The sequence below is a fragment of the Euprymna scolopes genome, chromosome 28, assembly GCF_053919585.1.
Source record: "Euprymna scolopes isolate OS-2025 chromosome 28, ASM5391958v1, whole genome shotgun sequence".
NCBI classification, from domain to species: Eukaryota; Metazoa; Mollusca; class Cephalopoda; order Sepiida; family Sepiolidae; genus Euprymna; species Euprymna scolopes.
The window spans coordinates 47,047,537-47,071,924 of record NC_136509.1 but is presented as its reverse complement, the minus strand read 5'-3'; the positions used below and the strand labels follow the sequence as shown (position 1 = coordinate 47,071,924).

The following is a 24,388-nucleotide window of genomic DNA, read 5'->3' as shown; positions in this document are numbered from 1 at the left end:
TCTGATGTAAAAACAAACACACTCTTACCTGTGACACACCGAAAATTTAGCACAACATAAACTTATTTAAATAATTTTAAATATGTGTTGTACATAACCCGCCCTAGGCGAGGATTTTTTTTTTCCACATACGTGCTGTAAATTTCCTGTCCAATGAAGGTACAATCATTCCATACATGTGTAATACCCATCCTAGGGTAGGTAAAATATTCCTTTGCTCAAGATGGCAAATGATACATAGACATCAAAAATTCCTCTATCCTAAGAATAACAGGCATGTTCAAAATTTTTCTCATTGTCTTATACGGTCCCGAGCAACGCCGGGTGGCCTTGCTAGTAATTTTATAAAAGAAACAGTAGGTTCTCTAGAGTGCAATGTAGAATAACATATATTTTGGACTAAGTTACTGCATGGAGCCATGTGAAGTTTTCTCCCGAGCGATTTAACGGATTTCGATGACAATAAAAATATAGGAGTGTGAAATAGTCGTTGATCATCATTCAATCCCGAGCAACGTTTTGACTTGCGAACGCGGGATTCGAAACCGGAATATTTTGTATGCGAGGCGAGCACTGTCGGATTTCGGCGCGAGTTGCTTGATGTGTGTCAGCTAATAGATTTTCTTTTGTGTTGCGCGGTTGCTCAGGTGACAAGGTACTCCCCTCGCATGCAAGAGATTCAGGTTTCGAATCCCGAGTTGGATGTATTCAAATGATGAACCCAAATGGTTAGGAGTTTGGACTTCCTGTTTGTCGGATTCCATAGCTCGTGTGAGCTGGATGTTATTTGACTGTGGAAATAATTATATTATCTCTCACATTCTGTAAATTTATCAACTAGTGGTTTCGACCTGGCATAGAACGGGAGTATTTGCTCTCTCATATGTTCAAAGCAGCTATTTTTAATTCTTAAAGATATAAGCAATTTAATGATAATAATAACGGTCGTTTCATTAACCTGTTTTCTTATATAAGAAGATAGTTTTGTTTTGTTTTTTAAATGTGTAATGCGTAAAGAATGTGCTTAAAAGACATGAAAAAATTATGTAAATTACATTATAAAAAGACATCAGTTTGCCTTCGGGCTGGGATCAAAGTGTAGTATCTGTTCTGCAGATGCTGCACTTGAGGTAATTTGTCCCAGTCAATGGAGGGGAAACCCTCTGTACTGGGATAATTTACTATTTTTGCACCCAACCAGAGTGCCCCTTTTTTAGGGGAGCTGGTTTAACCCCACTTTAAAAAACGGCCTTGTGCCTAATTTGCTTTGGTGGGGAAGCAAATAAATTCAAATTAGGGATTATAAACAAATGTTTGTTGCTTACTATTATGATAGTGAAGTAATTATAAGAAAAATATCAGCTATATTTTTGCCGCAATTAAAAAAAAGAAAGCTGTTTCTATATTACCAGTTCGGGTTGGACTAAATAATCTTTAATAAACTGTAGCGACGTATTTTATTATAATTAATAACATAGTACAACAATCAGAATTTCCATTACTATCGATTACTATATTGTCTTTTTGACTACTGTACACTCTGTAACCCTTATCCTTAAATGGCCTATCGGCCTTGATAAGTGGTGACGCCTATGTAAAAAAAAAAAAGAAAAAAGAAATGAAAATGTGTTAGAATCAGATTTTGATATATCAGCTTGAATGCTATCTACGGCGAACTTTTAAAATCTGTATATGTTAGATGAAAATGTTTATGCACAAAATATGGCACCAGTTTCTATACGTTTATAATCTTAATTAGTTTATTAGTTTGTAAAATAAATATTTAGAAAATAATAGATAAAATTGTAGATGTATATTAAAATTGAAGACATGTATATATATTAAAATAAATATCTAAAAAAAATGATAACTGAATTATATTGTGTCTTTTATGCATTTTGCCACATTTTAACTGTTGTGTTAATTATTTTAGATTTAAATGTATTCTAACGGCGACAAGTTGTTGACATGTAACTGAAATATACATCCTAATTCTGCAGGCGGCTGTGTTAATGTATATATATATATATATATATATATATATATATATACTCGGTTTTTTACGTCTACAATTAATTAAGCCCTTTATACTAAATGATATAAGTTTAAAACGTGAAAACTTTAAACTTATATCATTTAGTATAAAGGGCTTAATTAATTGTAGACGTATGTTTAAACTGCGTTGATATTACTCGTGGACGTATGTGAGATGATAAATATGTTCGTTGCTTACATTCGCTGTCACTTTTGACATGTACACTTTTAACGCTAAGATTGTGTTTTTTGTTTGTGTTGTAATAACGCGTCTCGTCATTGTAATGTATAATTGTCCATAAATTAGTTGACACGCAGATCTTTTCCTTTTCTCTATCCTCTTAACATTTTAAACTTCCCTTCCTATTAATTCTTACTTTCACTCTTTCTCTCTTTAACTATATTTCATCATTCTTTCTTTTCTCTTCTAGCCCTTGTTTTCTTTATAATAACCCTTTATATCATTTTTTTTCTTTTTCTTCTCCATATTTTTTCTCTCTATTTATTTTCTTTCTCTATTTCTTTTTTCTCCTCCTCATCATTCTCTCTCCATTATATTTTTTATTAGTTTTCTTTAGATTGCCCCTCCCTCTTTGCATCTTATAATTAAAGTTCTGTGTTTTAAGGTTTTTTAACTCCAACCTTTAAAGAGTTCCTACCTAAAACAATCCATTATTCATTGAACATTTGAATAGTCAAGTCGCTGTCTGATGATATTTGTTGTTTGATTGAAACAAATGGCTGTTTGTAGCAGCGGGATGTAAACATGTTTTTCACGTGTAATCACCTTTTTCTTCACTGTATACCCTCTGCTCCACTTTTTGTTATCAAGTAAGATCTTTGACTTACTTGTTGTTTCATACAAATACTTTTGTATGCAAAATCCGATCCCGCATTTTGCTAATTCCTACCCTCTGATGAGAAGGAAAGTATTTCTTCGAAACTCCGCGGATTAAGGACTATCCACTTATCTAGTGTTTCCTTCTCAGATTAAATATGTTTTAACTCTTTTTCAAAGTGTTTTTTAACATGTTGTATTAACTGTTTGCTCCTATATATATATATATATATATATATATATATATATATATATATATATATATATATATATATATATATATACAGTGTGCAAGTATCCGATGCAACGAAAAAGTTAATTTTTTTTTATTACACGAATACAAAAGCAACAACAAAATGCTATTCTAATGTATTTTTGTATGATAAATACAAATCTCGTATCAAAAATCTTATATAATTACGCATTCACTAGATAACTGCATAAATGTTATATCTAAAGTTCAAAAAGTATCCAACACACAAAAGAATAGTATTAGTTTTTAATAATATGACCTTTACTCGCCATAACAGCTTCCAATCTTTTGGGATACTTCCTTACAAAATTGTTACAAATGTTAACTGGAATTTTATCCCACTCTTCTTGTCAGATTCGTATAAGTTCTGTCAGATTCCTCGAATCTCTTTTTTGTACCATCAACTTCAACTCTTGCCACAGATTTTCAATTGGGTTGAGGTCAGATGCTTGACTTAGCCATTTCCTTCTCCCGAAACCATGCGGTAGTTGCCTTGGCAATGTGCTTGGGATCGTTGTCCTGCCGGAATATCCAACCATTAGGCAAGTTCAAATACTCTGCAGACTTCGAGAGATTATCGTAAAATATAGCTCGATACATTTGAGAATTTATTTTCCCTTCTATGATGCGAAGTTTTCCAGGGCTGGCTGAAGAGAAACAACCCCAAACCATTATACTTCCACCCACAAGCTTCACTGTAGGGATGGTATTCTTTGGGACAAACGCTGGGTTTTTCTGTTTCCAGACATAACTTACATTATTTCGACCAAATAACTCAATTTTCGTTTCATCTGACCATAATATTTTATCCCAAAAACTTGAAGGTTTCTCCAAATGTTCTTTGGCAAATTTCAGATTATTCTTGATATGAATCGGCTTTAACAAACAAGTTTTTCTTAGTTTCCGCGATTGGAATCCTTTCTTTCGAAGCACTGTCCTAATTGTATTCTTGCATACATGTGTCCCAGACGCTTCTAATATTTTCTGGGGTCCAGAACGAATTATTGTGGATCCTTTTTCACTTCATGGACCAAAAGTCGAGCTATACGGTTAGAAATTTTGAAAGGATGCCCCGAACGTGGCAGATTTGAAGCGCAATTGTAGGACTTTCATCTACGAATCATGTCACCGACGGTCGCAATTGAGATATTCAACATTGTTGGAAATTTTCTATACCCTGAACCATCCATGTGTAGCTGAACGATTAATTTTCTTGTGTTTTCCGACAATTCTCTAGTTTTAAACATTGTATAAACAGTGTGACTAAATTGACCTAAATAAATTGTACGCCGTCAAGAGTTATCTGGATTTACGTTACTCTCTGAACCATCACCTGACAAATATTTGGCTAATCAAAACTATTTTTCTTTGCGTTGAATACTTTTTGAACCTTAGATATGACATTTATGTAATTATCTAGCGAATGTGTAATTATATATGATTTTTGATACGAGGGTTCTATTTATCACACAAAAATAAATTAGAATAGCACTTTGTTATGTTTTTGTTTTCGTGTAATAAAAATAAACCAACTTTTTGCTTTGTATCAGATAATTATTGCACCCACTGTATATATATATATATATATATATATATATATATATATATATATATATATATATATATATATATATATAAAAGTGAACGTGTCTGTGTATCTGTGTGTGTGTGTGTGTGTGTGTGTGTGTGTGTGTGTGTGTGTACATTTTCCTACGTAATAACTCTCTCAATTTTAAGTCTATAGAATCTAAATTTGATATACAGGATACTGCGATTTGGGAAAGTCTTTGGAATCCGTTTTCGGCCAGAAATTTGGCTGTTAAGAGGTCAAAGTTCAACGATTTGACCTTTGAGAACTCTACCAAACTCCTCCACCAAATTTGGGCCCAAATACTTAAAATTTTAGATATAGGTTCCTTGAACATGGCTCTAACTTAATAACTTAATTTGAGCCCAAAATAATAAATGTTAAGGGGTCATAATAGGGGTCAAAGTTTAAAAAGATTTGACCTCTGCGGTCTCTACCAAATTACTCATCCTCAACTGGGCACTTTTCTACAGGGAGTGGTTGTTTTTTACGCCGATATTTTCGAAAGTCATCCCCTCTTTTCGATTGTCTAGCCTTAATTTAAATCTACATCACTTCCGGTTTGGCGGTGGTCGTAACAGCAAAGACGTTAGGTTTTTCCCCGTTTTTTTTTCTCCTTCGCGATACGGGTTCGATCCTGCCTTCCTACTACCACTTTTTTTTTTTTTGCTCAACATACACATCCAAACACCCGGGCAACACCGGGCTGAAATGCTAGTATATATATATATATATATATATATATATATATATATATATATATATATATATATATATATATATATAATTTACTTTTGATAATTTACTTTTAATAATTAACTTTTGGTAATTTACTTTCGATAATTGAATTACTTTTTCAATATTCAACCAATATTTGTTTTTTTTGTTTGTTTTGTTTTTTAACATTTCATTTGTTGTCTGTACAATTACTGATGCAATCGCTAGAGAATTCCGTTCTTTTTTTTAAATTTTGCTTCCAAATAATTAAGATTTTAGAGATGAGGATCAGTTTATTATACAAATTTAACATATACTAATCACATACTTTATAGCCATCACCAATTTGACCAAATATTTTGTTCTATGTATACTTTTATACGTTATTTTTTTAACCAATATTTTGAATTTTAAAGTGAGGGATCATTTTCCTATATAAATTTTATATAAAATGACTACCCAGTTCTCATCCATCACCAATTTGTGTATGTTGAGCAAAAAAACCCAAAAAAGAACAAAATAAAAAAAAATATTGCATTCATTTTTTATATTAAGTTCCCGAAAATTATTTGGTTCTTTTTTCGCAGTTTATCTTTAATCCTTATATAATGATTAAAGATAAACTACGTAAAAAATTCTTCAAGATCGAGCTTTTTAGAGTTGACAGGACAATAGAAACATACAGATAAAACAGAGAAGGGCAGCTTCTGGTAGCTGAGGGGGGGCGACCTCAGATACCAACGTAGAGGAGACAGTTAGTTGACAACTAGATGCCTGTCGCGGCGGATGGGAGTTGGACAGTTTTAGAGTTGACTGTGAAACAGAAATAGAGACGAACGTAACATCGATAGAACGGGGAGAACACACACACACACACACACACACACACACACACACACACACACACAAGTCCAACAGTCAATTATATTTGAACATTGGTGTTTGTGTTTTCCTTTCTTTGTTCCGTTCCACGATTTATTATATTTCTACTTTTGTGAAACCATGTATTCCTATCGACAGGCACCAGCGAGAAAATGACGATCTGGCCATAAGAGGAATAGTCGAACGAAAAATCCACGATACACGACGTTGGTAGTCAGCGATCTGTTGGAACCGCGCACATCTGGTCACACTACTGCAAAATCCCACTTTCCTAGAAATTCCACACCCTTTAAAATTCATTCCCGTATCTATTTTAACACTTTCCTGTAATCTAACACCATTATCCCCAATCATTTTCACAACCCTTTAACTCTAGGCAAACTCAACACCGTTTTATAGCGCCTACTTTATTGATATTTTCCAAACAACCCATTTATTCTTATTTTATTTATTTTTTTAATCTATTTCCCTTTCTTCCCTAAACTCGGCTTGAATTCTAAAATATACCCAACAGAATCTATAACTGATTTCCTACCCAAAGAGATTTTATATAAGCTATATTGAACGCATATGTCTACCAATTTGTACTGGACGCATCTTAGCTCTTTCTGTGTACCCCCAACACCGTCGTCGTAGGCAATTGCTGACTTTTTAACTCCGTTTCGGCTTTGCAAATTGTGCATGTCATTATCCAGAATCCAACAAACCCTTTTTTGACACGCTCAATTATACATCCCCCTTCCTTCTTTTCTTTTCTTCTTCTCCCCCTCTCCTGCCTTGTCCTATCTTTATATTTTTATAATTTTTTATTTAATTTATTTCTTTATTGCCTTCCCCCTATTTTCTTTACCCCCTTTTCCTTTCTTTCTTTTATTTCCCTTCCTTCCATTCTCTTGGTTTTTAATATAGATATGTAATCACAAAAAACAACATATCTTTCTTTTTTATTTTTATTTTAACTTGAATCATCTGACGAAATGGACGGATGATTTTTATCCTGTCTATTGAAATTATTTCATTGTACACACACACACACACACACACACACACACACACACACACACACACACACACACACGCACGCACGCACACACACACACACACACATATATATATATATATTGAGGTATGTATATGTTTATATATTTGAATTTACAGAATATACTTCTAAACTAATTAACAGATCATTATAAATTTTGAAATACAGCTGCTAGGCATAAAATCTTATAATGTGGGATATGTTTAGTTTAATTATTTTTATTAAAAGGAATGGAAGTCTTTCCGTGAAATTTCATATACCCACAATTTTCATAAAATAGATATTAGATATCAACATTTTCCAGATTTCTGTTTCTTTGTAGTATTTGAAATGGTTTTAGGAGGCACAACCTACTATTTTAAGATTCAAATATTTCAGATTTGCATTAGATATAATCCGTTGTCATTAAACACCATCAAAGCGAAAATTCCTAACTTTTACTTTCTTTTTAAAAGCCTTTAAGCTTTAAATTTTAGACATTTTCTAGAATCAAGCTGATGAATTTTGTTCTTGAATTTAAAAGTAGTTTCTATGCATGAAGTTTGGTATAATTATATCTTGATTTTAAACTTAGTAAAAGCGATATATCATATAAATGGTTCAATGGTTTCATTTGCTACGAGCAAAGCTACTTAGTGTTTCCCGGCGCCATAAAGAAAAAAACGAAATAGATTAGGTTAAAAAGTGTGTGCAACATGTTGGCTTGAAATAAAGTGTAGTATCTGTTCTGATACAACACTTTACATTTTCTGTTCTCGGTCAGTGGAGAATATATATTTAATGACTAAGACAATTTTTATTTTTGTTCCTATTTTGAGTGCCCCTTTTTGGGGAACTGGATTTCCCCAGATTAAACACCGACTTTGTGTCTAACTCTAACCTCGTGGTGAGGTAAATAATATATATATAATATATATATATTCAAGCACGTCTGATTGAACACGACAGAGTTATTCTTTTTTTTCGATTTTTCTGGATATCTTTTCCATTCGCCGAGCCGTCTTTTTTTTTTATTTCAGCTGGTATATTGTATAAAATGGCGTCCAAAAGTTGTTTGGAAAGATATTCAGAATAATCGGAAACAAGAATAACTCTGTCGTGTTCACTCAGACGTGCTTGAATAATGACTTGCTGCAGATATATATATATATATATATATATATATATATATATATATATATATATATATATATATATATATATATATATATATATATATAACTTTTTATCTTTCTACATATCTCAATCCGTCTCTCCATCTTTCTCCCTTTCTCCTGTTCCCGGTTTCCCACATCCCTCTCCCCACTCCTCGTTCATCTCCGTCCAGCCATTCCCCTCTCTTGTTTTAATGCATTGAACATAATCATAATGTAATTTATTCACCTTTCCTTTATATAATAGATAACCCTGGAGATGGCTGAAAAATCGACACGTCATCAGTTTACACACTCCCAAATAATGAATAATTCTTTTTTATTATTTTAAATATTATTCATCCAAGGCAACGTCGATTAAGAATATACCAACTTTTCAGTTGCTTATATTGCAGTTTTGGACTTTTAGCCGGGCACACACACACACACACACACACACACACACACACACACACACACACACACACACACACACACACACACACACACACACGCACGCACACACACACACACACACACACACACATATATATATATATATTGAGGTATGTATATGTTTATATATTTGAATTTACAGAATATACTTCTAAACTAATTAACAGATCATTATAAATTTTGAAATACAGCTGCTAGGCATAAAATCTTATAATGTGGGATATGTTTAGTTTAATTATTTTTATTAAAAGGAATGGAAGTCTTTCCGTGAAATTTCATATACCCACAATTTTCATAAAATAGATATTAGATATCAACATTTTCCAGATTTCTGTTTCTTTGTAGTATTTGAAATGGTTTTAGGAGGCACAACCTACTATTTTAAGATTCAAATATTTCAGATTTGCATTAGATATAATCCGTTGTCATTAAACACCATCAAAGCGAAAATTCCTAACTTTTACTTTCTTTTTAAAAGCCTTTAAGCTTTAAATTTTAGACATTTTCTAGAATCAAGCTGATGAATTTTGTTCTTGAATTTAAAAGTAGTTTCTATGCATGAAGTTTGGTATAATTATATCTTGATTTTAAACTTAGTAAAAGCGATATATCATATAAATGGTTCAATGGTTTCATTTGCTACGAGCAAAGCTACTTAGTGTTTCCCGGCGCCATAAAGAAAAAAACGAAATAGATTAGGTTAAAAAGTGTGTGCAACATGTTGGCTTGAAATAAAGTGTAGTATCTGTTCTGATACAACACTTTACATTTTCTGTTCTCGGTCAGTGGAGAATATATATTTAATGACTAAGACAATTTTTATTTTTGTTCCTATTTTGAGTGCCCCTTTTTGGGGAACTGGATTTCCCCAGATTAAACACCGACTTTGTGTCTAACTCTAACCTCGTGGTGAGGTAAATAATATATATATAATATATATATATTCAAGCACGTCTGATTGAACACGACAGAGTTATTCTTTTTTTTCGATTTTTCTGGATATCTTTTCCATTCGCCGAGCCGTCTTTTTTTTTTATTTCAGCTGGTATATTGTATAAAATGGCGTCCAAAAGTTGTTTGGAAAGATATTCAGAATAATCGGAAACAAGAATAACTCTGTCGTGTTCACTCAGACGTGCTTGAATAATGACTTGCTGCAGATATATATATATATATATATATATATATATATATATATATATATATATATATATATATATATATTATATATAACTTTTTATCTTTCTACATATCTCAATCCGTCTCTCCATCTTTCTCCCTTTCTCCTGTTCCCGGTTTCCCACATCCCTCTCCCCACTCCTCGTTCATCTCCGTCCAGCCATTCCCCTCTCTTGTTTTAATGCATTGAACATAATCATAATGTAATTTATTCACCTTTCCTTTATATAATAGATAACCCTGGAGATGGCTGAAAAATCGACACGTCATCAGTTTACACACTCCCAAATAATGAATAATTCTTTTTTATTATTTTAAATATTATTCATCCAAGGCAACGTCGATTAAGAATATACCAACTTTTCAGTTGCTTATATTGCAGTTTTGGACTTTTAGCCGGGCACACACACACACACACACACACACACACACACACACACACACACACACACACACACACACACACACACACACGCACGCACACACACACACACACACACACACACACACACATATATATATATATATTGAGGTATGTATATGTTTATATATTTGAATTTACAGAATATACTTCTAAACTAATTAACAGATCATTATAAATTTTGAAATACAGCTGCTAGGCATAAAATCTTATAATGTGGGATATGTTTAGTTTAATTATTTTTATTAAAAGGAATGGAAGTCTTTCCGTGAAATTTCATATACCCACAATTTTCATAAAATAGATATTAGATATCAACATTTTCCAGATTTCTGTTTCTTTGTAGTATTTGAAATGGTTTTAGGAGGCACAACCTACTATTTTAAGATTCAAATATTTCAGATTTGCATTAGATATAATCCGTTGTCATTAAACACCATCAAAGCGAAAATTCCTAACTTTTACTTTCTTTTTAAAAGTCTTTAAGCTTTAAATTTTAGACATTTTCTAGAATCAAGCTGATGAATTTTGTTCTTGAATTTAAAAGTAGTTTCTATGCATGAAGTTTGGTATAATTATATCTTGATTTTAAACTTAGTAAAAGCGATATATCATATAAATGGTTCAATGGTTTCATTTGCTACGAGCAAAGCTACTTAGTGTTTCCCGGCGCCATAAAGAAAAAAACGAAATAGATTAGGTTAAAAAGTGTGTGCAACATGTTGGCTTGAAATAAAGTGTAGTATCTGTTCTGATACTACACTTTACATTTTCTGTTCTCGGTCAGTGGAGAATATATATTTAATGACTAAGACAATTTTTATTTTTGTTCCTATTTTGAGTGCCCCTTTTTGGGGAACTGGATTTCCCCAGATTAAACACCGACTTTGTGTCTAACTCTAACCTCGTGGTGAGGTAAATAATATATATATAATATATATATATTCAAGCACGTCTGATTGAACACGACAGAGTTATTCTTTTTTTTCGATTTTTCTGGATATCTTTTCCATTCGCCGAGCCGTCTTTTTTTTTTATTTCAGCTGGTATATTGTATAAAATGGCGTCCAAAAGTTGTTTGGAAAGATATTCAGAATAATCGGAAACAAGAATAACTCTGTCGTGTTCACTCAGACGTGCTTGAATAATGACTTGCTGCAGATATATATATATATATATATATATATATATATATATATATATATATATATATATATATATATATATTATATATAACTTTTTATCTTTCTACATATCTCAATCCGTCTCTCCATCTTTCTCCCTTTCTCCTGTTCCCGGTTTCCCACATCCCTCTCCCCACTCCTCGTTCATCTCCGTCCAGCCATTCCCCTCTCTTGTTTTAATGCATTGAACATAATCATAATGTAATTTATTCACCTTTCCTTTATATAATAGATAACCCTGGAGATGGCTGAAAAATCGACACGTCATCAGTTTACACACTCCCAAATAATGAATAATTCTTTTTTATTATTTTAAATATTATTCATCCAAGGCAACGTCGATTAAGAATATACCAACTTTTCAGTTGCTTATATTGCAGTTTTGGACTTTTAGCCGGGCACACACACACACACACACACACACACACACACACACACACACACACACACACACACACACACACACACACACGCGCACGCACACACACACACACACACACACACACACATATATATATATATATTGAGGTATGTATATGTTTATATATTTGAATTTACAGAATATACTTCTAAACTAATTAACAGATCATTATAAATTTTGAAATACAGCTGCTAGGCATAAAATCTTATAATGTGGGATATGTTTAGTTTAATTATTTTTATTAAAAGGAATGGAAGTCTTTCCGTGAAATTTCATATACCCACAATTTTCATAAAATAGATATTAGATATCAACATTTTCCAGATTTCTGTTTCTTTGTAGTATTTGAAATGGTTTTAGGAGGCACAACCTACTATTTTAAGATTCAAATATTTCAGATTTGCATTAGATATAATCCGTTGTCATTAAACACCATCAAAGCGAAAATTCCTAACTTTTACTTTCTTTTTAAAAGCCTTTAAGCTTTAAATTTTAGACATTTTCTAGAATCAAGCTGATGAATTTTGTTCTTGAATTTAAAAGTAGTTTCTATGCATGAAGTTTGGTATAATTATATCTTGATTTTAAACTTAGTAAAAGCGATATATCATATAAATGGTTCAATGGTTTCATTTGCTACGAGCAAAGCTACTTAGTGTTTCCCGGCGCCATAAAGAAAAAAACGAAATAGATTAGGTTAAAAAGTGTGTGCAACATGTTGGCTTGAAATAAAGTGTAGTATCTGTTCTGATACTACACTTTACATTTTCTGTTCTCGGTCAGTGGAGAATATATATTTAATGACTAAGACAATTTTTATTTTTGTTCCTATTTTGAGTGCCCCTTTTTGGGGAACTGGATTTCCCCAGATTAAACACCGACTTTGTGTCTAACTCTAACCTCGTGGTGAGGTAAATAATATATATATAATATATATATATTCAAGCACGTCTGATTGAACACGACAGAGTTATTCTTTTTTTTCGATTTTTCTGGATATCTTTTCCATTCGCCGAGCCGTCTTTTTTTTATTTCAGCTGGTATATTGTATAAAATGGCGTCCAAAAGTTGTTTGGAAAGATATTCAGAATAATCGGAAACAAGAATAACTCTGTCGTGTTCACTCAGACGTGCTTGAATAATGACTTGCTGCAGATATATATATATATATATATATATATATATATATATATATATATATATATATATATATATATATTATATATAACTTTTTATCTTTCTACATATCTCAATCCGTCTCTCCATCTTTCTCCCTTTCTCCTGTTCCCGGTTTCCCACATCCCTCTCCCCACTCCTCGTTCATCTCCGTCCAGCCATTCCCCTCTCTTGTTTTAATGCATTGAACATAATCATAATGTAATTTATTCACCTTTCCTTTATATAATAGATAACCCTGGAGATGGCTGAAAAATCGACACGTCATCAGTTTACACACTCCCAAATAATGAATAATTCTTTTTTATTATTTTAAATATTATTCATCCAAGGCAACGTCGATTAAGAATATACCAACTTTTCAGTTGCTTATATTGCAGTTTTGGACTTTTAGCCGGGCACACACACACACACACACACACACACACACACACACACACACACACACACACACACACACACACACACACACACACACACACACGCACGCACACACACACACACACACACACACACACACATATATATATATATATTGAGGTATGTATATGTTTATATATTTGAATTTACAGAATATACTTCTAAACTAATTAACAGATCATTATAAATTTTGAAATACAGCTGCTAGGCATAAAATCTTATAATGTGGGATATGTTTAGTTTAATTATTTTTATTAAAAGGAATGGAAGTCTTTCCGTGAAATTTCATATACCCACAATTTTCATAAAATAGATATTAGATATCAACATTTTCCAGATTTCTGTTTCTTTGTAGTATTTGAAATGGTTTTAGGAGGCACAACCTACTATTTTAAGATTCAAATATTTCAGATTTGCATTAGATATAATCCGTTGTCATTAAACACCATCAAAGCGAAAATTCCTAACTTTTACTTTCTTTTTAAAAGCCTTTAAGCTTTAAATTTTAGACATTTTCTAGAATCAAGCTGATGAATTTTGTTCTTGAATTTAAAAGTAGTTTCTATGCATGAAGTTTGGTATAATTATATCTTGATTTTAAACTTAGTAAAAGCGATATATCATATAAATGGTTCAATGGTTTCATTTGCTACGAGCAAAGCTACTTAGTGTTTCCCGGCGCCATAAAGAAAAAAACGAAATAGATTAGGTTAAAAAGTGTGTGCAACATGTTGGCTTGAAATAAAGTGTAGTATCTGTTCTGATACTACACTTTACATTTTCTGTTCTCGGTCAGTGGAGAATATATATTTAATGACTAAGACAATTTTTATTTTTGTTCCTATTTTGAGTGCCCCTTTTTGGGGAACTGGATTTCCCCAGATTAAACACCGACTTTGTGTCTAACTCTAACCTCGTGGTGAGGTAAATAATATATATATAATATATATATATTCAAGCACGTCTGATTGAACACGACAGAGTTATTCTTTTTTTTCGATTTTTCTGGATATCTTTTCCATTCGCCGAGCCGTCTTTTTTTTTATTTCAGCTGGTATATTGTATAAAATGGCGTCCAAAAGTTGTTTGGAAAGATATTCAGAATAATCGGAAACAAGAATAACTCTGTCGTGTTCACTCAGACGTGCTTGAATAATGACTTGCTGCAGATATATATATATATATATATATATATATATATATATATATATATATATATATATATATATATATATATATATATATATATTATATATAACTTTTTATCTTTCTACATATCTCAATCCGTCTCTCCATCTTTCTCCCTTTCTCCTGTTCCCGGTTTCCCACATCCCTCTCCCCACTCCTCGTTCATCTCCGTCCAGCCATTCCCCTCTCTTGTTTTAATGCATTGAACATAATCATAATGTAATTTATTCACCTTTCCTTTATATAATAGATAACCCTTGAGATGGCTGAAAAATCGACACGTCATCAGTTTACACACTCCCAAATAATGAATAATTCTTTTTTATTATTTTAAATATTATTCATCCAAGGCAACGTCGATTAAGAATATACCAACTTTTCAGTTGCTTATATTGCAGTTTTGGACTTTTAGCCGGGCACACACACACACACACACACACACACACACACACACACACACACACACACACACACACACACACGCACGCACACACACACACACACACACACACACACATATATATATATATATTGAGGTATGTATATGTTTATATATTTGAATTTACAGAATATACTTCTAAACTAATTAACAGATCATTATAAATTTTGAAATACAGCTGCTAGGCATAAAATCTTATAATGTGGGATATGTTTAGTTTAATTATTTTTATTAAAAGGAATGGAAGTCTTTCCGTGAAATTTCATATACCCACAATTTTCATAAAATAGATATTAGATATCAACATTTTCCAGATTTCTGTTTCTTTGTAGTATTTGAAATGGTTTTAGGAGGCACAACCTACTATTTTAAGATTCAAATATTTCAGATTTGCATTAGATATAATCCGTTGTCATTAAACACCATCAAAGCGAAAATTCCTAACTTTTACTTTCTTTTTAAAAGCCTTTAAGCTTTAAATTTTAGACATTTTCTAGAATCAAGCTGATGAATTTTGTTCTTGAATTTAAAAGTAGTTTCTATGCATGAAGTTTGGTATAATTATATCTTGATTTTAAACTTAGTAAAAGCGATATATCATATAAATGGTTCAATGGTTTCATTTGCTACGAGCAAAGCTACTTAGTGTTTCCCGGCGCCATAAAGAAAAAAACGAAATAGATTAGGTTAAAAAGTGTGTGCAACATGTTGGCTTGAAATAAAGTGTAGTATCTGTTCTGATACTACACTTTACATTTTCTGTTCTCGGTCAGTGGAGAATATATATTTAATGACTAAGACAATTTTTATTTTTGTTCCTATTTTGAGTGCCCCTTTTTGGGGAACTGGATTTCCCCAGATTAAACACCGACTTTGTGTCTAACTCTAACCTCGTGGTGAGGTAAATAATATATATATAATATATATATATTCAAGCACGTCTGATTGAACACGACAGAGTTATTCTTTTTTTTCGATTTTTCTGGATATCTTTTCCATTCGCCGAGCCGTCTTTTTTTTTATTTCAGCTGGTATATTGTATAAAATGGCGTCCAAAAGTTGTTTGGAAAGATATTCAGAATAATCGGAAACAAGAATAACTCTGTCGTGTTCACTCAGACGTGCTTGAATAATGACTTGCTGCAGATATATATATATATATATATATATATATATATATATATATATATATATATATATATATATATATATATATATATATATATATATATATATTATATATAACTTTTTATCTTTCTACATATCTCAATCCGTCTCTCCATCTTTCTCCCTTTCTCCTGTTCCCGGTTTCCCACATCCCTCTCCCCACTCCTCGTTCATCTCCGTCCAGCCATTCCCCTCTCTTGTTTTAATGCATTGAACATAATCATAATGTAATTTATTCACCTTTCCTTTATATAATAGATAACCCTTGAGATGGCTGAAAAATCGACACGTCATCAGTTTACACACTCCCAAATAATGAATAATTCTTTTTTATTATTTTAAATATTATTCATCCAAGGCAACGTCGATTAAGAATATACCAACTTTTCAGTTGCTTATATTGCAGTTTTGGACTTTTAGCCGGGCACACACACACACACACACACACACACACACACACACACACACACACACACACACAAACATACAAACAAACAAACACACACAAACATACAAACATACAAACAAACAAACACAGAAGCATACACACGCATAAACACATACACACATAAACACATACAAACAAACAACTGGTCTTTGTCTCTACTATTATATAAGAGGAACTTCGTGTGCGTGTTTGTTCCCTATTGACTCAGAAACAGCTGAGCCTATATATATATATATATTTTGAATTTCATACTTTTATACAACCTAATATCAAAAGTGCATTTAAGAAGTTTTATCACCGCACAAGCAGAAAGTCCCAGCCTTTAAAATCAACTGTGGATGATTTTATAAGACAGTGCGCGTTTGAAATGAATGTTTCTTTTCATGACACAATTGAATCATGACACTTGACTTTTGTAAATTTAACTTTAATTCAAGTGATTTCATAAAATCAACAGTTAGTTCTTTGATCAGACAAGGGCGTGTTGAAAATGAATGTTTTTGTTTTAAGCACAATTGAAACATGATACTTGACTTTTGCGTTTTGAACTTTAAATGAAGTCATTATTTACAGATTATAAAATCAACAGTAAATTCTCTACAGTTCACTGTAGACTACAATGTATTGTGGAGTAAGTATCTGAGGGGAGGCATGTGAAGCTTCCTCCCGGTACACTGCGAGGGTGGTCTCTAACTAGAGTAGGCAATCAATCGATTTCACTAATAGAAAAAAAAGTAGGCGATTTAACCAATTTCGATGAGAATAAAAGTATTGGATGGTGGAATATTTGTTGATCCTTCTTCATTTCCGGACAACATAGGATCTCCTTGCTTACGTAATATCTAACAAGACACCGTTCACAAATTTAATCGTGAAATAAAATAAAAGTATAATAATCGAAGTGGTCTATGAAACACCTTGGATGAGATAAACAAACGCAAAAAGGATATTGTTTAGTGGTGGGACGATTAATCAGTATTGGAATCGGAAAAATGTAAATATTTTCCGATATCAAAAGCGATTCTTTTATAAATGTGTTTTTATTTTTAACTTAATTTTGCTGGTACTAATGATAAAACAATGGATATTTATTTATTTTAAACTAGAATGCGTGCCCGGCGTTACCCGGGTGTTTGGATGTGTGTGTTGAGCAAAGAAAAATAAGTGATAGTTGGAAGGCAGGCTCGAACCCGTACCGCAAGAAGAAAAAGAACGGGAAAAAACCTGACGTCTTTGCTGTTACGACCACCGCCAAACCGGAAGTGACGTAGGGTTTAATTAAGGCTAGAAAATCGAAAAGAAAGGATGACTTTTGAAAATATCGGCAAAAAAAAAAAATCCTCCCTGTAGAAAAGTGCCCGATTGAGGGTGAAGAAATTAATGTTTTTAGCCAATTTTTCGATATTTGTCGTCTGAAGGGTCGAGTTTCAAAACGATACTGATCTTGTGAAAATTCGTCGCCTCTGTCGAAAGTTTTAGGCAGACATGTAAACATACATACATACATTTATATATTGGTAGCTCAAATTTTCGACCCAAACCGATTAAAAAGCTTGCCCTATCTCTGAATACCCTTTATGTAAAATTTCAAATGTTTATACCAGAAATTGTCTGAGTAATTTGGTAGAGACTGAAGAGGTCAAATTTCTTTTAGCTTTGCCCCCTATTATGTCCCCTTAGCATTTATTGTTTTGGGCTCAAATTAAGTTATAAGTTAGATCCATGTCCAAGGAACCTATATCTAAAATTTCAAGTGTTTAGACCCCAAGTTGTCGGAGGAGTTTGGTAGAGTTCTCAAATGTCAAATCATTGAACTTCGACCCCTTAACAGCCAAATTTCTGGTCGAAAACTGATTACAAAGATTTTTCCCAAATCTCACTACCCTGTATATTAAATTTCGAGTCTGTAGACTTAAAATTGAGTTATTGTGTAGGGAAATGTACACAGACAGACACACACACACACACACACACACACACACACACACAGACGACAGACACCTTCACTTTTATAGATATATGAATTATCATTAAAACTAGAATCTATACATTCCAGCGTAAATGTACTTTTTACGCTTGCGAAAATATATCCACATATTATATAGGTTTTTACAATTTTTATTAACCAATTTTATCCTGCATATAATGTTTTGATAGCAGAAATTTCCCTCTCGACCAAATTACGGTAGGTTTTTAATAACAGACGCCACATACAAATTTATTATATCTAAACTTTTACCCACCATCTTATGTAACTTTTGAACACCGTTACAGACACATTTATTCGTTATAATAAAATCTTATCTTATTTCCTACGAGCGATATCATCACAACTGCCAAGATCTACAAACGGAGTAGTTCGTATTTTCCCCTCAACTTGAAAAGTCCTCTCATTCTCCCAGTCAAAACCGGGTTAATATATAACCATTATAAGTATATTGACCTGACACCCTTATTAACTGGCTTAAACACTCATACTCATACAACTACAATTACACTTCATACTCATACAACTGCCATTACACTTCACTATTCGAAAATAATTATTTCTCCCTAGTAACATTCCGCCTAATCTTATTGACTGCGACCATGACATTCTATTATTCTGGATTATACACATTCATACAAAAAAAAAAAAAACACGTCAGCCCTTAATTGATATGACCGCTCAATCGCCACGCATTGTTTAAAATCATCCATACTTTTCTATCGTCGCTTTTCCTCTACTTTACAAACTACTGTTTACAAAAAATGAACCATAACATTTAGCTTAAAGTTACACAAACAAAATAGTTGTAACATTCGGATAAACAAGTTAGCTGCACATACCGTGGCGTCCTAAATTATGTTAATTCGTATTATTTGAATTAACATTATTTACATATTGTTACACTAAAAACATTACGTTGCAGCATTCTTTTTATCATGTCCGGTTTCGGCGTTCGAAATTATGCGATGTTAAAACGAACTGATCTCTTAGTAAACGATTAGAAACTGTTTTCCGTAACCGAGTATTAATCGAAAATCAACGAACCACCGGTACTTACATTATATGAAAACATTTACCTTAAACGCGGCGAATCTGTGGCAACTATTTCATTTTTTCTAATGATGACGTTTCAAAAACATTTATCGTATAAATTAAAAAAAAAACAACAAAATATCGTCCCAGCTTTCTTCCTTTAATGATTTCATTTAATAAAGAATATCTTTCGATTGAGCGTCAAAACTTATGAGATGCTAATATGAACGAATCTCTGGCGGACGTTTAGGAAATTGACCCACTGTAGATTCTACAATTTACACTTTATTCACCTTAATCTTGTCGATTACAAATTTACTTTTCAGATTAAAACATTTCTTACGACTTTTATCGTCGGGGATAAGTTTTCTATTATAACGTTCTACTAAATTGAACACGTACTTTGTGAACATCACTGAGAAAAATATTGTGACAATATTTTACTTAAACTTTATAATTGAAAAATGATCCCCGATGAAAAGTCATAAATCTTTTGTTAATTTTTTGGCAATTTTATTTTTTTAGTTTGAAATTGAAGATTGTACTCGATGAGATTAACGTAAAAATATTTAAAAAAAATGTAAGTTGTGGACTTTAGAGAGGGTGGGCCATTTCATAAACGTTCGCTGATTCTATTAATAAAAAAGAGTTGTGGTAGACCCCTACATCAAAGTAGCACCGAGCATACATTGGGATGATTTGGCAAAAAAAACAAAAAAAATTATTTTTCACTTTTGAAATCATAAAAACTATTTATTTTTATATAAAATACATTTTTACACTCTAAGCCTGAATTACGTTAAAAAAGTAATCATTTTCATTACTTTTTAGTTTGTATTTGACTACACAAGTTCTTTTACTTTCTTTGTATGTCAAATAATTTACGTCGCTAAAGTGAAAATTTTTCCTTTATTACATAGTCTACGAATATACTTATTTGTTATACATTGGCTTTTGCTTTTTTATTTCTTAATATAGTTGTTTTTTTTTTTTGTTTAGTCCTCTTTTCAAAAATCATTTTCCACACTACTCAGACATTAACTTTTCTTAATTTTTTAGGTACTTTTTTACCTTAGCACTAACTATACCATTTCCTTTAAACTGACGACTTCTATATGTTTTAGACTATGCTGAATAAGACAATCTATTTTTACTTTGGTGGAGACAAGTACTTTTCGAGATATAATGGCATGCATTTTGCACTGTAATTCACTGTTCTACACACGCTCGATAAAAAGTGTACTTCTCTCCGTACGACACTGCCACTCAACCTCACTTTTTTTTGTTTATAGTCCTTGCGAGAAGTTATGCTGACAACATGTATAAAGAGTGAATTTGGGGCAAATACTTTGACAGTCCCCCCCACTCATAAAATAGGGTATCTATTACGAAAGACGTGCTTACCATGGTGAGGTTAGTCGTGTCCCTTCCATACGACGTTCTTACCATGAGAAGGTTAGAGGTGTCTATTCCGAAACCCGTTCCTTAACATTAGAACGTTGGGGAATGGTCACCAACAACAGCCGTAGTTTATTTTTTTACGAGGAGGGGACATGCTTCCACCGAGCAACACCGGTTAACGGGTCCTGCTAGTTATTAAATATTTAGACGTTTTAAAAAAATTGAAATTGGTAATTGTATCGGAATCGGATAAAATATTGGAATCGTTTCATCACTAATATATGCCAGTTCATTCTCGGCCTTTAGTACCTTTTCACAGTGTAGTATGACATTTCGGTCGACAGACCATAGAAGCTTACCACAGAGATGCGTGAATGTATCTAAGACAAAAGAAGCATTTGATCGAACGTTTGTTGCGGAAATCCATGTACCTTTCGCCATTTTATGTTTTGGAAAGAAATCAAAATAGATATGGACGTTTATCCATTTATCCGCTGCGAACGAGCAGCAACGGACGACATCCCGCGATCTGTAATCTTAAACCGAACGGTGTGCTCGTTAATTGCTGTGCAAACATCTGCAAGCGTCACAACTAAATAAAGACGTTCTTAGTGAAGTAGAGAACCTCAGCGGTGTTGAATAGATTCCCTGTGTCAGTCATTTTGAAGAGTGAAGGCGCGAATAATGTTGACGTAAAAGTGGGCTCCAATGTTGGAATCACATGGAACCATTTAGTCTTTATTTGAGAGCTGGTTTCTTTTTTTTTCTTTTTTTTTGTTTCATTTTTTGTTTTTGTCACAAGAAAAAAAAAGAGTAGTTCTCTCATCAGTATTTTTATTTTCTTTCCTGTTTTACTCTCGTTTCTTTTTCTCTTGCATTTTTCCTCACATTTCTGTATTTGTTTCTTTTGCCATTTCTTTTTCTTTCTTTTATTTTCTATCGTTTCTTTTTATTTATTTCTGTTTGTTTACTTATTCTCTTTCATTTTCTTTTACAATCAATTTCCTTCATTATTCTGCTTTTTATGTATTTTTTATTTTATCTTTCTGGCTTTCTTTCCTTATAAGATCTTACTGTTTTCATCCAGTTTCTTTCCATTCATTTATTGTTTCTTCTGTCCTTTCTTTTTCTTTTGTCATTTGTTTTTCTTTCTTTCTTTTGTTTTTAAGTATTTACTTTTCTGTATATCTGTTTATTGCAATTTGTTTTCAGTCTGTTGTTCCTCCGTTTGCATCATTTTCATTTTTTTTTTGCCTTCCATTATTTCTTTGGTCCTTTCCTTTTCTTTCTTTTTATTCTTTTCTCAGTTCTATCGTTTCTTTTTTATCTTTTTTATTATCACCTTTTCTTTCTGCTATCATTTCCTTTTCCGACCTTTCTTTCTTTACTCTTTTTGTTTTTCTTTCATTTTTTTTTTACTTCGTCATTTCCCATTTCCTTTTCTGTCCGTCTTTCCGTTCACTGTCATTTTTTCTTTCTTCATTGTGTCATTTCTTTTTTCTTTATTTTTCTTTCATTACTTTTTCTTTTTTGTTCCTTTTTCATTTATTTTCCTTTCTATATTTTGTTATTCCTATATTTTTTTTATATTTTATAATTGTTTATTTTGTCCCCCGTATGTTCTTTTATCGATATTTATTTTCTCTGTTTATTCGTCATTTCTGTTGTTTTTTTCTGTATCATTCTTTTTAATTCTTTTGTATTTTCTTTCGTGTTTTATTCTTTTATCATTTTTTCTTTGCTTTGACATCTCGTTTCCTTTTTTTATGCAATTCTTTTTTTGATTTGCCCTTTTCTCTTTCTTGATTTCTATTTTCCTTTAGTCATTTATTTCTTTTTCATTTTGTTCTTTCTATCGACATTTTTTTTTTCAGTCTTTCTTTTTGTCATTTCTTTTCTTTCTTGATTGTTTGCATCAATTATTTCATCATTTCTTTTTCTTTCCTTCTTTTTTTCACATTTCTGTATTGTTTCTTTTCAATGTCACCATCTTTTTTTTCTTTTTAGTCGCGTGCAAGCGACTCAATAAGTCACTCCGTCGGTCTGTCGGTCGGTCTGTCCGTAACACTTTTGTGCTTGGCCGTTTTGGTTAAGATCAAAGTGTAGCATCTGTTCCGGCAGATACTGCAAGCAAAGACCATATGTGGGGGCAGCCCCACATATAAGACCTTGATAAATGTAGGGGCAACCCTTCATACCAATTGTCACTATCCAACTCCCCTACTCCCCATTTCCCCTTCACTCCTCACATTAAAAATCAGCCTTGTGCTAAATTTGCTCGGTGGGGGAGCAAATAAATACCCTTTTCTTGGCCTTTTAACCAAGATCAAAGTGTAGTATCTGTCCGCCAGATACTGCAAGCAAAGACCATATGTGGGGCCAATCCCACATATAAGACCTTTGTCAATGTAGGGGCAACCCTTCATACCAATTGTCACTATCCAGCTCCCCTACTCCCCGTGGAGTTGGTCCCCATTTCCCCTTCACTCCTCACATTAAAAATCGGCCTTGTGCTAAATTTGCTCGGTAGTGGAGCAAATAAATACCCTTTTCTTGGCCTTTTGGCCAAGATCAAAGTGTAGTATCTGTTTTTACTACATGCTGTACTTATTGTGATATAAAATGGAGGATCACTTTTCTGTATTAATTTAATATAAAATGATCACCCACTTTACAACCAGTCAGTGTCAAAGCCATTCAAGTCATTATCCAGATCATTCAAGTTGTTTTTGAAGGATTCCAGTTATTTTTGAAGCATTCAAGACATTCTCAAGGCCATTCAATTCATCCTTAAGTTCATTAAAGTCATTCTAAGTCATTTACTTTTTATTTATTTAAGTCATTTCAGCCGATTTTTCGGTCATTTTTGTTTATCTTTAAGAATATCATACCAATCCTACATTCACGCATTCATTCATTACACGAGAGCACACGACTAATGGCTATCGGCCTTGTTTCTTATAATGTCATTCTTTTTATCCT

The 24,388-nt window shown here is 32.5% G+C and overlaps 1 protein-coding gene and 1 pseudogene across 1 annotated transcript in view; both read left to right on the top strand.

Moving 5' to 3' along the window:
• Positions 1 to 24,388, top strand: part of LOC145249589 (uncharacterized) — a 65,593-nt gene that overhangs the window by 29,327 nt on the left and 11,878 nt on the right. The gene's annotated exons all lie outside the window — the stretch shown is intronic.
• Positions 23,951 to 24,077, top strand: LOC145249839 (U2 spliceosomal RNA; annotated as a pseudogene).